We start from the raw sequence: 17,072 nt of genomic DNA on the forward strand, positions 1-17,072 counted from the left end.
TCTTGTTAGGCTACTGTGACCTCCACGTCTCTTCCACAGGTCATTGATATTGTCTTTTTATTCCACTGTGACCTCCACCACTCTTACAAGGGGCATTGATATTGTCTTTTTATTTGACTGCCACCTCCACCACTCTTACAAGGGGCATTAAAACGGTGCCGTTAAGCTACTGTGACCTCCAAGTCTTTTCCACGGGGCATTGATATTTTCTTTTTAATCCACTGTGACCTCCACCACTCTTCCATAGGGCACTGATACTGTCTTTTTATTCAATTGCGACCTCCACCACTCTTCCAAGAGGTCATTGATATTGTCTTTTTATTCCACTGCGGCCTCCACCACTTTCCCGAGGGGCATTAAAACCATCTTGTTAAGCTACTGTAAACTCCAAGTCTCTTCAACTGGGCATTGATATGTTCTTTTTTTCAACTGTAACCTCCACCACTCTTCCAAGGAGCATTAAAACCGTTTAGTTATGCTACTGTGACCTTCACGTCTCTTCCAAGGGTCATTAAAACCATCTTGTTAAACCAATCTGAACTCCACAGCTCTTCCAAGGGGCATTAAAACCGTCTTGTTAAACTAATGTGATCTCCACTTCTCTTCCAAGGGCATTGATACTGTCTTTTTATTCCACTTCGAAGACCACCACTCTTCCAAGGGGCATTAAAACCATCTTGTTAAGCTACTGTGATCTCCACGTCTCTTCCACGGGGCATTGATATTGTATTTTTATTCCACTGTAACCTCCACCACTCTTCCAAGTGGCATTAATATCGACTTGTTAAGCTACTGTGACCTCCACGTCTCTTCCTCGGGGCATTGATATTGTCCTTTTATTCCTTTGCGACCTCCACCACTCTACCAAGGGGCATTGATATTGTCTTTTTATTCCACAGCGACCTCAACCACTCTTTCAAGGGGCATTAAAACCGTCTTGTTAAGCTACTGTGATCTGAACGTCTCTTCCACGGGGCATTGATATTGTCTTTTTATTCTAATGTAAACTCCACCACTCTACCAAGGGGCATTAAAACCATCTTGTTAAGCTACTCTGACCTCCACGTCTCTACCAGGGGGAATTGATATTGTCTTTTTTTTCCAGAGCGCCCTCCACCATTCTTCCAAGAGGCATTAAAATCATCTTCTTAAGCTCCTGTGACCTCCAGGTCTCTTCCACGGGACATTGATATTGTCTTTTTTTTCCACTGCGACCTCCACCACTCTTCCAATGGGCATTAAAATCATCTTGTTAGGCTACTGCGACCTCCACGTCTCTTCCACGGGGCATTGATATTGTCTCTTTTTGTCTTTTTATTCCACTGCGACCTCCACCACTCTTCCAAGGGGCATTGATATTGTCTTTTTATTCCACTGCGACCTCCACCACTCTTCCAAGGGGCATTGATATTTTCTTTTTATTCCACTGTGACCTCCACTACTCTTCCAAGGGACATTAAAACGGTCTTGTTAAGCTACTGTGACCTCTACATCTCTTCCACGGGGCATTGACATTGTCTTTTTTTCCACTGCAACCTCCACCACTCTTCCATAGGGCATTGATATTGTCTTTTTATTCAACTGCGACCTCCACTTCTCTTCCAAGGGGTCAATGATATTGTCTTTTTATTCCACTGTGACCTCCACCAGTGTTCCAAGGGGCATTAAAACCATCTTGTTAAGCTATTGTGACCCCAAGTCTCTTCCACTGCGCATTGATTTTGTCCTTTTCTTCTACTGCGACCTCCACCATTCTTCCATGGGCCATTAAAACCATCTTGTTAAGCTACTGTGAGCTTCACGTCTCTTCCACGGGGCATTGATATTGTCTTTTTATTCCACTGCGGCCTCCACCTTTCTTCCATGGGCCATTAAAACCATCTTGTTAAGCTACTGTGACCGTCACGTCTCTTCCACGGGACATTGATATTGTCTTTTTATTCCATTGCGACCTCCACCACTCTTCCAAGGGGCATTGATATTGTCTTTTTATTCCAATGCGACCTCCACCTCTCTTCCAAGGGGCATTAAAACCGTCTTGTGAAGCTACTATCTCCACGTCTATACCACGGGGCATTGGTTTTGTCTTTTTATTCCACTGTAACCTTCACCACTCTTCCAAGGGGCATTAAAAACGTTTTTTTAAGCTACTATCTCCACGTCTCTTCCACGGGGCATTGATATTGACTTTTTATTCCACTGTAACCTCCACCACTCTTCCAAGAGGCATTGATATTGTCTTTTTATACCACAGAGATCTCCACCACTCTTCCAAGGGGCATAAAAACCGTCTTGTTAAGCTCCTGTGACCTCAAGGTCTCTTCCACGGGGCATTGATATTGTCTTTTTATTCCACTGCGACCTCCACCATTCTTCCAATGGGCATTAAAACCATCTTGTTAGGCTACTGTGACCTCCACATCTCTACCACAGGGCATTGATATTGTCTATTTATTCCACTGCAACCTCAACCACTCTTTCAAGGGGCATTGATACTGTCTTTTTATTCCATCGCGACCTCCACCACTCTTCCAAGGGGCATTAAAACGGTGTTGTTAAGCTACTGTGACCTCCAAGTCTCTTCCACGGGGCATTGATATTGTCTTTTTATTACACTGTGACCTCCACCACTCTTGCATTCGGCATTGATATTGTCTTTTTATTCAACTGCTTCCTCCATCACTTTTCCAAGGGATCATTGATATTGTCTTTTTATTCCACTGCGACCTCCACCACTCTTCCAAGGGGCATTAAAACCATCTTGTTAAGCTCCTGTGACCTCCAAGTCTCTTCCACTTGGCATTGATATTGTCTTTTTATTCAACTGTAACCTCCAGCACTCTTCCAAGGGGCATTAAAACCGTCTTGCTAAGCTACTGTGACCTCCACGTCTCTTCCACGGGGCATTAATATTGTCTTTTTATTCCACTGCGACCTCCACCACTCTTCCAAGGGGCAATGATATTGTCTTTTTATTCCACTGCGACATCCACCACTCTTCCAAGGGGCAATAAAACCATCTTGTTAAGCTACTGTGATCTCCACGTCTCTTCCACGGGGCATTGATATTGTCTTTTTTTTCCACTGCGACCTCCACCACTCTTCCAAGGGGCATTAAAAACGTCTTGTTAAGCTACTTTGACCTCCACATCTCTTCCATGGGGCATTGATATTGTCTTTTTATGCCACTGCGACCTTCTCCACTCTTCCAAGGGGCATTAAATCCGTATTGTTAAGCTACTGTGACCTCAACGTCTCTTCCACGGGGCATTGATATTTTATTTTTATTCCACTGTTACCTCCACCACTCTTCCAAGGGGCATTAATACTGTCTTGGTAAGCTACTGTGACCTACACCTATCTTCCAAGGGGCATTAAAATTATGTTGTTAACCCACTCTGAACTCCTCAGCTCTTCCAAGGGGCATTAAAACTGTCTTGTTGGGCTACTGTGACCTCCACCTCTCTTCCAAGGGGCATTGATATTGTCTTTTTATTCCACTGCGACCTTCACCACTCTTCCAAGTGGCATTGGTATTGTCTTTTTATTCCACTGCGACCTCCACCACTTTTACATGGGGCATTGATATTGTCTTTTTATTCCACTGCGACCTCCACCACTCTTCCAAGAGGCATTAAAACTGTCTTGTTAAGTTACTGTGATCTGCACGTCTCTTCCACGGGGCATTGATATTGTCTTTTTATTCCACTGCGACCTCCACCACTCTTCCAATGGGCATTAAAACCATCTTGTTAGGCTACTGTGACGTCCATGTCTCTTCCACGGGGCATTGAAATTGTTTTTTTATTCCACTGCATTCTCCACCACTCTTCCATAGGGCATTGATATTGTCTTTTTATTCAACTGCGACCTCCACTTCTCTTCCAAGGGGTCAATGATATTGTCTTTTTATTCCACTGTGACCTCCACCAGTGTTCCAAGGGGCATTAAAACCATCTTGTTAAGCTTTGTGACCCCAAGTCTCTTCCACTGCGCATTGATTTTGTCCTTTTCTTCTACTGCGACCTCCACCATTCTTCCATGGGCCATTAAAACCATCTTGTTAAGCTACTGTGACCGTCACGTCTCTTCCACGGGACATTGATATTGTCTTTTTATTCCATTGCGACCTCCACCACTCTTCCAAGGGGCATTGATATTGTCTTTTTATTCCAATGCGACCTCCACCACTCTTCCAAGGGGCATTAAAACCGTCTTGTGAAGCTACTATCTCCACGTCTATACCACGGGGCATTGGTTTTGTCTTTTTATTCCACTGTAACCTTCACCACTCTTCCAAGGGGCTTTAAAAACGTTTTTTTAAGCTACTATCTCCACGTCTCTTCCACGGGGCATTGATATTGACTTTTTATTCCACTGTAACCTCCACCACTCTTCCAAGAGGCATTGATATTGTCTTTTTATACCACAGAGATCTCCACCACTCTTCCAAGGGGCATAAAAACCGTCTTGTTAAGCTCCTGTGACCTCAAGGTCTCTTCCACGGGGCATTGATATTGTCTTTTTATTCCACTGCGACCTCCACCATTCTTCCAATGGGCATTAAAACCATCTTGTTAGGCTACTGTGACCTCCACATCTCTACCACAGGGCATTGATATTGTCTATTTATTCCACTGCAACCACAACCACTCTTTCAAGGGGCATTGATACTGTCTTTTTATTCCATCGCGACCTCCACCACTCTTCCAAGGGGCATTAAAAACGGTGTTGTTAAGCTACTGTGACCTCCAAGTCTCTTCCACGGGGCATTGATATTGTCTTTTTATTACTCTGTGACCTCCACCACTCTTGCATTCGGCATTGATATTGTCTTTTTATTCAACTGCTTCCTCCATCACTTTTCCAAGGGATCATTGATATTGTCTTTTTATTCCACTGCGACCTCCACCACTCTTCCAAGGGGCATTAAAACCATCTTGTTAAGCTCCTGTGACCTCCAAGTCTCTTCCACTTGGCATTGATATTGTCTTTTTATTCAACTGTAACCTCCACCACTCTTCCAAGGGGCATTAAAACCGTCTTGCTAAGCTACTGTGACCTCCACGTCTCTTCCACGGGGCATTAATATTGTCTTTTTATTCCACTGCGACCTCCACCACTCTTCCAAGGGGCAATGATATTGTCTTTTTATTCCACTGCGACATCCACCACTCTTCCAAGGGGCAATAAAACCATCTTGTTAAGCTACTGTGATCTCCACGTCTCTTCCACGGGGCATTGATATTGTCTTTTTTTTCCACTGCGACCTCCACCACTCTTCCAAGGGGCATTAAAAACGTCTTGTTAAGCTACTTTGACCTCCACATCTCTTCCATGGGGCATTGATATTGTCTTTTTATGCCACTGCGACCTTCTCCACTCTTCCAAGGGGCATTAAATCCGTATTGTTAAGCTACTGTGACCTCAACGTCTCTTCCACGGGGCATTGATATTTTATTTTTATTCCACTGTTACCTCCACCACTCTTCCAAGGGGCATTAATACCGTCTTGTTAAGCTACTGTGACCTACACCTATCTTCCAAGGGGCATTAAAATTATGTTGTTAACCCACTCTGAATTCCTCAGCTCTTCCAAGGGGTATTAAAACTGTCTTGTTGGGCTACTGTGACCTCCACCTCTCTTCCAAGGGGCATTGATATTGTCTTTTTATTCCACTGCGACCTTCACCACTCTTCCAAGTGGCATTGGTATTGTCTTTTTATTCCACTGCGACCTCCACCACTTTTACATGGGGCATTGATATTGTCTTTTTATTCCACTGCGACCTCCACCACTCTTCCAAGAGGCATTAAAACTGTCTTGTTAAGTTACTGTGATCTGCACGTCTCTTCCACGGGGCATTGATATTGTCTTTTTATTCCACTGCGACCTCCACCACTCTTCCAATGGGCATTAAAACCATCTTGTTAGGCAACTGTGACGTCCATGTCTCTTCCACGGGGCATTTAAATTGTTTTTTTATTCCACTGCGACCTCCACCACTCATCCAAGGGGCATTGATATTGTCTTTTTATTCCACTGTGACCTCCACCACTCTTCCAACAGGCATTCAAACGGACTTGTTAAGCTACTGTGACCTTCACGTCACTTCCACGGGGCATTGATATTGTCTTTTTATTCCACTGCGATCTCCACCACTCTTTCATAGGGCATTGATATTGTCTTTTTATACTACTGCGACCTCCACTACTCTTCCAAGGGGTCATTGATATTGTCTTTTTATTCCACTGTGACCTCCAGCACTGTTACAAGGGGCATTAAAGCTGTCTTATTAAGCTACTGTGACCTCCAAGTCTCTTCCACGGGGCATTGATATTGTCTTTTTATTCAACTGTAACCTCCACCACTCTTCCAAGGGGCATTAAAACCGTCTTGTTAAGCTACTGTGACCTTCACGTCTCTACCAAGGGGCATTAAAACCATCTTCTTTAACCAATCTGTACTCCACAGCTCTTCCAAGGATCATTAAAACCATCTTGTTAAGCTACTGTGATCTCCACCTCTCTTCCACGGCACACTGATATTGTCTTTTTTTTCCACTGCGACCTCCACCTCTCTTCCATGGGGCATTAAAACTTCTTGTTAAGCTAATGTGACCTCCACGTCTCTACTAGGGGGAATTAATATTGTCTTTATATTCCATTGCAACCTCCACGACTCTTCCACGGGGCATTGATATTGTATTTTCTTTCTACTGTAACCTCCAAAACTCTTCCAAGGGGCATTAATACCTTCTTGTAAAGCTACTGTGACCTACACCTCTCTTCCAAGGGGCATTAAAACCATCTTGTTAAACCACTCTTAACTCCACAGCTCTTTCAAGGGGCATTAAAACCGTCTTGTTAAGCTGCGGTGACCTCCACTTCTCTTCCACGGGGCATTGATATTGTCTTTTTATTCCACTGTGACCTCCACCACTCTTCCAAGGTGCATTAAAACCGTCTTTTTAAGCTACTGTGACCTCCACGCCCCTTCCACGGGGCATTGATGTTGTCTTTTTATTCCACTGCGACCTCCACCACACTTCCAAGGGGCATTAAAAACGTCTTGTTATGCTACTTTGACCTCCACGTCTCTTCCACTGTGCATTGATATTGTCTTTTTTATGCCACTGCGACCTCCACCACTCTTCCAAGGGGCATTAAATCCGCATTGTTAAGCTACTGTGACCTCAACGTCTCTTCCAAGGGGCATTAAAACCATCTTGTTAAACCACTTCGAACTCCAAAGCTCTTCCAAGAGGCATTAAAACCGTCTTGTCAAGCTACTGTGACCTCCACGCGATCACCACCACTCTTCCAAGGGGAAAAAAAAGCGTCTTGTTATGCTGCTGTGACCTCCACGTCTCTTCCAAGTGGCATTGATATTGTCTTTTTTTTCCACTGCGACCTCCACCACTCTTCCATAGGGCATTGATATTGTCTTTTTATTATACTGCGACCTCCACCACTCTTCTAAGGGGCATTAAAATGGTCTTGTTAAGCTACTGTGACCTCCATGTCTCTTCCACGGCACATTGATATCGTCTTTTTTTTCCACTGCTACCTCCACCTCTCTTCCATGGGGCATTAAAACTTCTTGTTAAGCTAATGTAACCTCCATGTCTCTTCCAGGGGGCATTAATATTGTCTTTATATTCCATTGCGACCTCCACCACTCTTCCACTGGGCCTTGATATTGTATTTTTTTTCCACTGTAACCTCCACCACTCTTCCAAGGGGCATTAATACCTTCTTGTAAAGCTTCTGTGACCTACACCTCTCTTCCAAGGGGCATTAAAACCATCTTGTTAAACCACTCTGAACTCCACAGCTCTTCCAAGGGGCATTAAAACCGCTTGTTAAGCTACGGTGACCTCCACATCTCTTCCACGGAGCATTGATATTGTCTTTTTATTCCACAGCGACCTCCACCACTCTTCAAGTTGCACTAATTCCGTCTTCTTAAGCTACTGTGACCTCCACGTCTCTTCCACGGAGCGTTGATATTGTCTTTTTATTCCACTGCGACCTCCACCACTCTTCCAAGGGGCATTAAAACCATCTTTTTAGGCTACTGTGACCTCCACGTCTCTTCCACGGCGCACTGATATTGTCTTTTTATTCCACTGCGACCTCCACCACTCTGCCAAGGAGCATTATAACCGTCTTTTTAAGCTACTGTGACCTCCACGTCTCTTCCACGGGGCATTGATATTGTCTTTTTATTCCTCTGCGACCTCCACCACACTTCCAAGGGGCATTAAATCCGCAATGTTAAGCTACTGTGACCTCAACGTTGTTACGGGTCCGTGTGGTGAAACCTCTGTGCCGAGGTGCAAGGAGGGACCCAGAGAGGCGTGACTAAGTATCAACCCGAACCGACCCTGGTCGGACAGCAGCTAACGACACCGTGACCAGGGAGGATCCGGGCTGAGGGACCAGGTGCTACTCTGGGGACGACCTTGTAAGAGAGCAGGTGGCTCCCACGGGTCAGATGGTTGGGACTGACCGGTATGGCGGATGAACATGGCAAGCAGGCAGAAATCTCTGGTGGCTGACAGGTGGTCACGTTACGTGACGGCAGAGCAGGTAGTAGTCTCTAGTTTTACCAGGAAGGTGGTCACAGCAAGTGACGGCAGAGCCTCCAGACAGGCTGGTAGGAAACAGGCGGGCACTCCCAGGTGAGCGGGCAGATCGACATGGCAGGAAACAGGCAGGTAACAGGTTAGCGCTCCCAGGTGAGCGGGCTGACGGACTCTGCAGGTAATAGACGGATGCTCCCAGGTGAGCGGACTGGCAGACAGGGTAGGTAACAGGCAGGTAACAGGTGAGCGCTCCAGGTGAGCAGGCTGGCAGGCTCGGCAGGTAACGGGCAGATAACAGGCTGGCAGACAGGACGAGGAGTCAGGCTAGCAGCGGGACCTGAGGGCTGAAGCAGAGATAAGTAACTGTGCAACAACTTGCTCGGCACCTCCATTTTGCAGGAGGTGCCTTATATACGGGAGGTCCTCCGGCAATCGGCCGGAGACTCCTTAAGACGACGTGTGTGGTCCCTTTAAGAGAGGGGAAGCGCGCGTGCGAGCCCCCTAAGCACATTGCCGGGGAAGGAGCGCGTGCCGGCAGCAGCGGGGGGAGAAGCGCTGGAGGACACCGCGTCAGGAGCGGGCAGGTGAGAGGGATGGCATCTCTGCCTAGCAAGGGGCAGAGATGCCGATGCTACAGTACCCCCCCCATTTAGGCCCCCTCTTTTTTTGGCCTGTAAGAAATTTTTCAAGGAGAAGCGGGGCGTGGATGTTCTCCCTGGGTTCCCAAGTTCTCTCCTCAGGACCAAACCCCTTCCAATCCACCAGAAAAAAGGTCTTTCCTCTTACCCTCTTGGTGGACAGAATACTCTCTACCTCAAAGACGTCCTCAGCGAAAACCGGAGCAGGGGGAGTACCTGGATTGTTGGAAAAAGAGTTTAAGACAACGGGTTTGAGGAGAGATACGTGGAAGGAGTTGGGAATCCGTAAATGGCCGGGATTTTTAACTTGTAGGCCATTGGATTAATTTGCTTGAGGATTTCGAAAGTGCCGATGAAGCGAGGACCTAACTTGTAGGAGGGTATCTTGAGCCGCACATGTTTGGAGGAGAGCCAAACCTTGTCTCCCGGATGGAATTGAGGCGGATCCAGACGTCTCTTATCAGCATATCTCTTCATCCGCTCGAAGGAGTGAAGAAGTGCGGACCTAGTACTCTCCCAAATGGTAGAAAACTCGCTGACAAGAGACTCCGCGGCAGGGTTGTCCACAGAAGCGGAGACGGGAAACGGAATCCGGGGATGTTGGCCATAGACAAAAAAGAACAGGGACTTGGAAGAGGATTCGCTCTCGTGGTTATTATAAGAGAATTCGGCCCAAGGAAGTAGGTCCACCCAATCAGAATGATGGGCATTAACAAAGTGCCGGAGGTAGCTGGTAAGGATCTGATTGATCCGCTTCACTTGACCATTGGACTGAGGGTGGTAAGCGGAGGAGAAATCCAGGGTTACATCCAGCAGTTTACATGTGGCTCTCCAGAAGCGTGAGGTGAACTGAACCCCTCGATCCGACACGATGTGGAGGGGTAGGCCATGGAGACGGAAGATATGGCGGATAAAGTCCTTAGCCAGCTCAGGTGCAGACGGGAGACCAGGCAGGGGAATGAAGTGGGCCATTTTAGAAAAGCGGTCCACGACCACCCAAATGACAGTACACCCGGCAGAAACAGGGAGATCGGTAATGAAGTCCATAGCGATGTGTTGCCATGGGGCAACAGTTATGGGAAGCGGCAGGAGATGACCGGCTTGTAAGTGTCTGGGAACTTTGTTGCGGCCACAAGATGAACAGGCAGAGACGAAGTCTACCACATCCTTACGCAGGTAGACCACCTGTAATGCCGGGGAATGAGCAGGAAGGTCTTCTTTTGGCCGGCATGGCCAGCTAGTTTAGAAGAATGACCCCAGGGAAAAACCTTCTCATGGTCAGGAACCGCCACGAACGTCTTGCCGGGTGGAAGACGAGTCAAATCCAAGGGGGCCACATTCATCACCTTGGAGAGGTCGATAATTTGCATAGGCTCCTCCTCTTGGTCGGAGGACAGGAAGGATCGGGACAAGGCATCAGCTTTGACATTCTTGTCCACCGGGAGGAAATGAAGGATGAAATCGAAGCGGGCAAAAAACAAAGACCACCGGGCCTGACGTGGATTAAGTCTCTGGGCATTTTGGAGATATGCCAGAGTTTTGTGATCCGTGTAGATGATCACCGGGTATAGAGCCCCTTCAAGCAGATAGCGCCACTCTTCCAGTGCCAATTTGACGGCTAGCAATTCTTGGTCTCCTATGGAGTAATTGCGCTCAGAGGAGGAGAAGATTTTGGAGAAAAAGCCGCAGGTTACCATTCTCCCGGATGAAGACTTTTGGGTGAGCACCGCTCCGGCTCCAGAGGAGGAAGCATCAACCTCCAGGTAGAACTGTTTGTTGCAGTCCGGACGGTGCAGCATAGGGGCAGAGGAGAAGGCTTGCTTCACGGAAAGGAAGGCCTCCTCAGCTTCGGGTGGCCATACCTTGGGATTTGCTCCCTTACAGGTGAGCGCAGATATAGGAGCAGTCCGAGACGAGAAGTGTGGAATGAAGAGACGATAGTAATTAGCGAAGCCCAGGAATCGCTGTATCGCCTTCAACCCCTCCGGACGGGGCCACTTTAGGACAGCAGAGAGCTTCTCGGGATCCATTCGCAAGCCTGTCTGGGAGATAACATAGCCCAGGAATAGAAGAGAGGTCTGCTCAAAAAGGCACTTCTCGTATTTAGCATAGAGGTGGTTCTGCCTGAGCCTAAGCAGGACCTGATGAACATCCCTCCGGTGTGTGGGAAGATCCGGAGAGAAGATCAAGATGTCGTCCAGGTATACCACCACGCAGGAGTAAAGAAGGTCACGGAAGATGTTATTGACCAGTACTTGGAAGAGCATTGCAGAGGCCGAAGGGCATCACATGGTACTCGTAGTGTCCATTCCGGGTATTAAATGCCGTTTTCCACTCTTCTCCTTGACGGATACGGACCAGGTTATACGCTCCACGTAGATCTAGCTTGGAAAAGATTCTGGCACCTTTAAGGTGATCAAATAACTCGGAGATGAGCGTTAGGGGGTATTTATTTTTAACCGTGATCTGATTGAGTCCTCTATAGTCAATACAGGGGCGTAGCGAGCCATCCTTTTTTTTTGACAAAGAAGAATCCGGCTCCAACCGGGGAAGTAGACTTCCGGATGAATCCCCTAGCCAGATTTTCCTCTATGTACTCAGACATGGCCCGGGTTTCAGCTGCAGACAACGGATAAATATGCCCATGGGGTGGAGTGGCGCCAGGTACCAGGTCGATCGGGCAATCATATGGCCTATGAGGTGGCAATGTCTCCGCTTCCTTTTTACCGAAGATGTCAGCATAGGGACAGTAAGGAGCCGGAAGACCAGGTAAATTAGCTGGGGTAGGTGGTGGACGAACCGGACGAACCGGAACCAGTCAGGTCTTATGGCAGGGCGGCCCCCACCGGAGTACTTCACCGGAATGCCCGTTCAACACGGGTTCATGTGTCTGGAGCCAAGGTAGGCCTAGCAATAGGGAGTGGGAGAGTCCGGGTAGCACATGGAAGGAGATTACCTCAGAGTGCAGCATTCCCACCTGCAGGGTTATGGGTTCCGTGACGAGCAGGATGGTCACCGGAAGGAGTCTTCCATCCACGGAGGCGCCTGACAATGGTTCTGCCAGAGACTTGGTGGGAATATGGTATTTCTCAACCAGGGACTGGGAGATGAGTTTTCCAGCGGATCCAGAATCCAGGTGGGCGAGTTCAAAGTGACTGTCCTCTCCCCAGGAGATAGAAACAGACTAAGTCAGGGATGGAGAGGGATTACTTTTGTCTAGGGCGACCTCTCCGAGTGGTCCTAGACACTGGAGTTTCCCGGCCTCTCCGGGCAGGAACGGATCAGGTGCTCCTTACTGCCACAATAGAAGCAGCTCCCCTCGGCTCGGCGTGACTCTTGGCGAGATTTGACCATCATGGTCTGGTCGATCTGCATGGGCTCGGGTGAGTGCACCCGGGGAGTGACAGAAGAGGAGACAGGTCTCTGGAAAGTAGGAGCGAGGCGGGGAAACCTTCTCTCACGGGTGGTCTCCTTGGTGCGTTCTTGAAACCGGATGTCAATCCGGGTAGCCAGCGACACCAGGTCATCGAGGGTGGTAGGAATGTCCCGACCGGCGAGCTCATCTTTAATCAGAGCGGAAAGACCCTCCCAGAAGATGGACACCAGGGCTTTGTTATCCCAGGCAAGCTCAGAAGCGAGGGTGCGGAACCATATGGCATATTGGCCCACGGTGAGAGTCCCTTGCGGAGACATAGCAGAGAGGAGGCTGATGAGGTCTTACGCCCCGGTTCATCGAAGACTCTCCGGATATCAGTGAGGAAAGACGACAGGTCGGAAACCAGGGGGTCCCCTCTCTCCCACAGGGGGTTAAGCCATGCCAGTGCCTTCCCATTGAGATGGGACATGATGAATGCCACTTTGGTCCGGTCGGAGATAAACTGATGAGCCAAGAGTTCAAAGCGCAGGGTGCACTGGTTTATGAAGCCCCGAGTTTGAGCGGGGTCACCTCCGAAACGAGGAGGTGCAGAAAGCCGTGGTCCGGGGCAAGATGCCATGGTATTGAGGCAGAGACGTTGATGCTACAAACGTCTCTTCCAAGGGGCATTAAAACCATCTTGTTAAACCACTTCGAACTCCAAAGCTCTTCCAAGAGGCATTAAAACCGTCTTGTTAAGCTACTGTGACCTCTACGTCTCTTCCACGGGGCATTGATATTGTCTTTTTATTCCACAGCGATCTCCACCACTCCTCCAAGGGGCAAAAAAAACATCTTGTTAAGCTACTGTGACCTCCACATCTCTTCCAAGGGGCATTGATATTGTCTTTTTATTCCACTGTAACCTCCACCACTCTTAAAAGGGGCATTAAAACTGTCTTGTTAAGCTACTGTGACCTCCACATGTCTTCCAAGGGTCATTAAAACCATCTTGTTAAACCTCTCTGAACTCCACAGCTCTTCCAAGGGGCATTAAAACTGTATTGTTAAGCTACTGTGACCTCCACATCTATTCCAAGGGGCATTGATATTGTCTTTTTATTCCACGGCGACCTCCACCACTTCTCCAAGGGTCATTAAAACCATCTTGTTAAGCTACTATGACCTCCACGTCTCTTCTACGGGGCATTCATATTGTCTTTTTATTCCATTGTGACCTCCAAAAATCTTCCAAAGTGCATTGATATTGTCTTTATAGTCCACTGAAACCTTCACATCATTTCCAAGGGGCATTATAATCATTTGTTAAGCTACTGTGACCTCAACGTCTCTTCCACTTAGCATTGATATTGTCTTTTTTTTCCACAGCGACCTCCAACACTCTTCCAAGGCGCATCAATGTTGTCTTTTTATTCCACTGTGACCTCCACCACTCTTCCAAGGGGCATTGATATTGTCTTTTTATTCCAATGTGACCTCCACCACTCTTCCAAGGTGCATTAAAACCATCTTTTTAAGCTACTGTGACCTCCAAGTCTCTTCCACTGGGCATTGATATTGTCAAGATGGTTTTAATGCCTTTTGTAGAGTGGTGGAGGTCGCAATGGAATAAAAAGACAATATCAATGCCCCGTGGAAGAGACGTGGAGATCACAGTAGCTTAACAAGACGGTTCTAATGCCCCTTGGAAAATCTGTGGAGTTCAGAGTGGTTTAACAAGACAGTTTTAATGACCCGTGGAAGAGACGTAGAGGTCACTGTAGCTTAATAAGATGGTTTTAATGCCCGTTGGAAGAGAGGTGGAGGTCGCAGTGGAATAAAAAGACAATATCAATGCCCCTTGGAATAGTGGTGGAGGTCGCAGTGGAACAAAATGACAATCTCAGTGACCGGTGGAAGAGATGTGGAGGTCACAGTAGCTTAACAAGACGGTTTTAATGCCTCTTGGAAGAGCTGTGGTGTTTAGAGTGGTTTAAAAGGATGGCTTTAATGCCCCTTGGAAGAGACGTGGAGGTCACAGTAGCTTTGCAAGGCGGTTTTAATGCCCTTGGAAGAGTGGTGGAGTTCGCAGCGGAATAAAATGACAATATCAATTCCCCGTGGAAGAGACGTGGAGGTGACAGTAGCTTAACAAGACGGTTTTAATGCCCCGTGGAAGAGCTGTGGTGATTAGAGTGGTTTAACAAGACGGTTATAATGCCCCTTGGAAGAAACTTGGAGGTCACAGTAGCTTTACAAGACAGTTTTAATACCCCTTGGAAGAGTGGTGGAGGTCGCAGTCGATTAAAAAGACAATTTCAATGTCCAGTGAAAGAGACGTGGAGGTGACAGCAGCTTAACAAGACGGTTTTAATGCCCCTTGGAAGTGAGGTGGAGTTCGCAGTGGAATAAAAAGACAATATCAATGCTCCGTGGAAGAGACTTGGAGGTCACAGTAGCTTTTTCAAGACCGATTTAGTGCCCCTTGGAAGAGTGGTGGAGGTTGCAGTGGAATAAAATGACAATATAAATGCCCCTTATAGAGACTTGGAGGTCACAGTAGCTTTACAAGACGGCTTTAATGCCCCTTGGAAGAGTGGTGGAGGTTACAGTGGAATAAAAAGACTATATCAATGCCCCGTGGAAGAGACGTGGAGGTCACAGTAGCTTAACAAGACGGTTTTAATGCCCTTTGGAAGAGTGGTGGAGGTCGCAGTGGAATAAAAAGACAATATCAATGCCCCTTGTAAGAGTGGTGGAGTTCGCAGTCTAATAAAAATACAATATCAATGCCCAGTGTAAGAGACGTGGAGGTCACATTAGCTTATCAAGACGGTTTTAATGCCCTTGGAAAAGCTGTGGAGTTCAGAGTGGTTTAGTAACAAGGTTTTAATGCCTCTTGGAAGAGACGTGGAGGTCACAGTAGCTTAACAAGACGGTTTTAATGCCCCTTGGAAGAGTGGTGGAGGTCGCAGCCGAGTAAAAAGACAATATCAATGCCCCTTGGAAGAATGGTGGAGGTCGCAGTGGAATAAAGAGACAATATCAATTCCCCGTGGAAGAGAAGTGGAGGTCACAGTAGCTTAACAAGACAGATTTAGTGCTATGTGGAAGAGTTGTGGAGGTCGCAGTGGAATAAAAAGAGAATATAAATGCCCCGTGAAAGAGACGTGGAGGTCACAGTAAGCTTAACAAGACGGTTTTAATGCCCCTTGGAAGAACTGTGGAGTTCATCGTGGTTTAACAGGATGGTTTTAATGCCCCTTGGAGAGACATGGAGGTCACAGTAGCTTAACAAGGCAGTTTTAATTCCCCTTGAAAGAGTGGTGGAGGTTACAGTGGAAAAAAAATACATTATCAATGCCCCTTTTAAGAAAAGTGGAGGTCACAGTAGCTAAACAAGATGGTTTTAGAGCCCCCTGGAGGAGCTGTGGAGTTCAGAGAGGTACAACAAGATGGTTTAAATGCCCCTTGGAAGAGATGTGGAGGTCACAGTAGCTTTATAAGATGGTTTCAATGCCCTTTGAAAGAGTGGTGGAGGTTACAGTGGAATAAAAAGACTATATCAATGCCCCGTGGAAGAGACATGGAGGTCCCAGTAGCTTAACAAGATGGTTTTAATGCCCTTTGGAAGAGTGGTGGAGGTTACAGTGGAATAAAAAGATATCATCAATGCCCCTTGTAAGAGTGGTGGAGTTCGCAGTCTAATATAAATACAATATCAATGCCCAGTGTAAGAGACGTGGAGGTCACATTAGCTTATCAAGACGGTTTTAATGCCCTTGGAAAAGCTGTGGAGTTCAGAGTGATTTAGTAACAAGGTTTTAATGCCCCTTGGAAGAGACGTGGAGGTCACAGTAGCTTAACAAGACGGTTTTAATGCCCCTTGGAAGAGTGGTGGAGGTCGCAGCGGAGTAAAAAGACAATATCAATGCCCCTTGGAAGAATGGTGGAGGTCGCAGTGGAATAAAAAGACAATATCAATTCCCCGTGGAAGAGACGTGGAGGTCACAGTAGCTTAACAAGACAGATTTAGTGCTATGTGGAAGAGTTGTGGAGGTCGCAGTGGAAAAAAAAAGAGAATATAAATGCCCCGTGGAAGAGACGTGGAGTTCACAGTAAGCTTAACAAGACGGTTTTAATGCCCCTTGGAAGAACTGTGGAGTTCATCGTGGTTTAACAAGATGGTTTTAATGCCCCTTGGAGAGACATGGAGGTCACAGTAGCTTAACAAGGCGGTTTTAATTCCCCTTGGAAGAGTGGTGGATGTTACAGTGGAAAAAAAATACATTATCAATGCCCCTTTTAAGAAACGTGAAGGTCACAGTAGCTAAACAAGATGGTTTTAGAGCCCCCTGGAGGAGCTGCGGAGTTTAGAAAGGTACAACAAGATGGTTTTAATGTCCATTGGAAGAGATGTGGAGGTCACAGTAGCTTTATAAAATGGTTTCAATGCCCTTTGGAAGAGTGGTGGAGGTTACAGTGGAA

Source organism: Phyllobates terribilis, unplaced genomic scaffold (assembly GCF_046119375.1).
Source record: "Phyllobates terribilis strain yellow unplaced genomic scaffold, ASM4611937v1 Scaffold_1__5_contigs__length_1240528914, whole genome shotgun sequence".
Classification (NCBI taxonomy): domain Eukaryota; kingdom Metazoa; phylum Chordata; class Amphibia; order Anura; family Dendrobatidae; genus Phyllobates; species Phyllobates terribilis.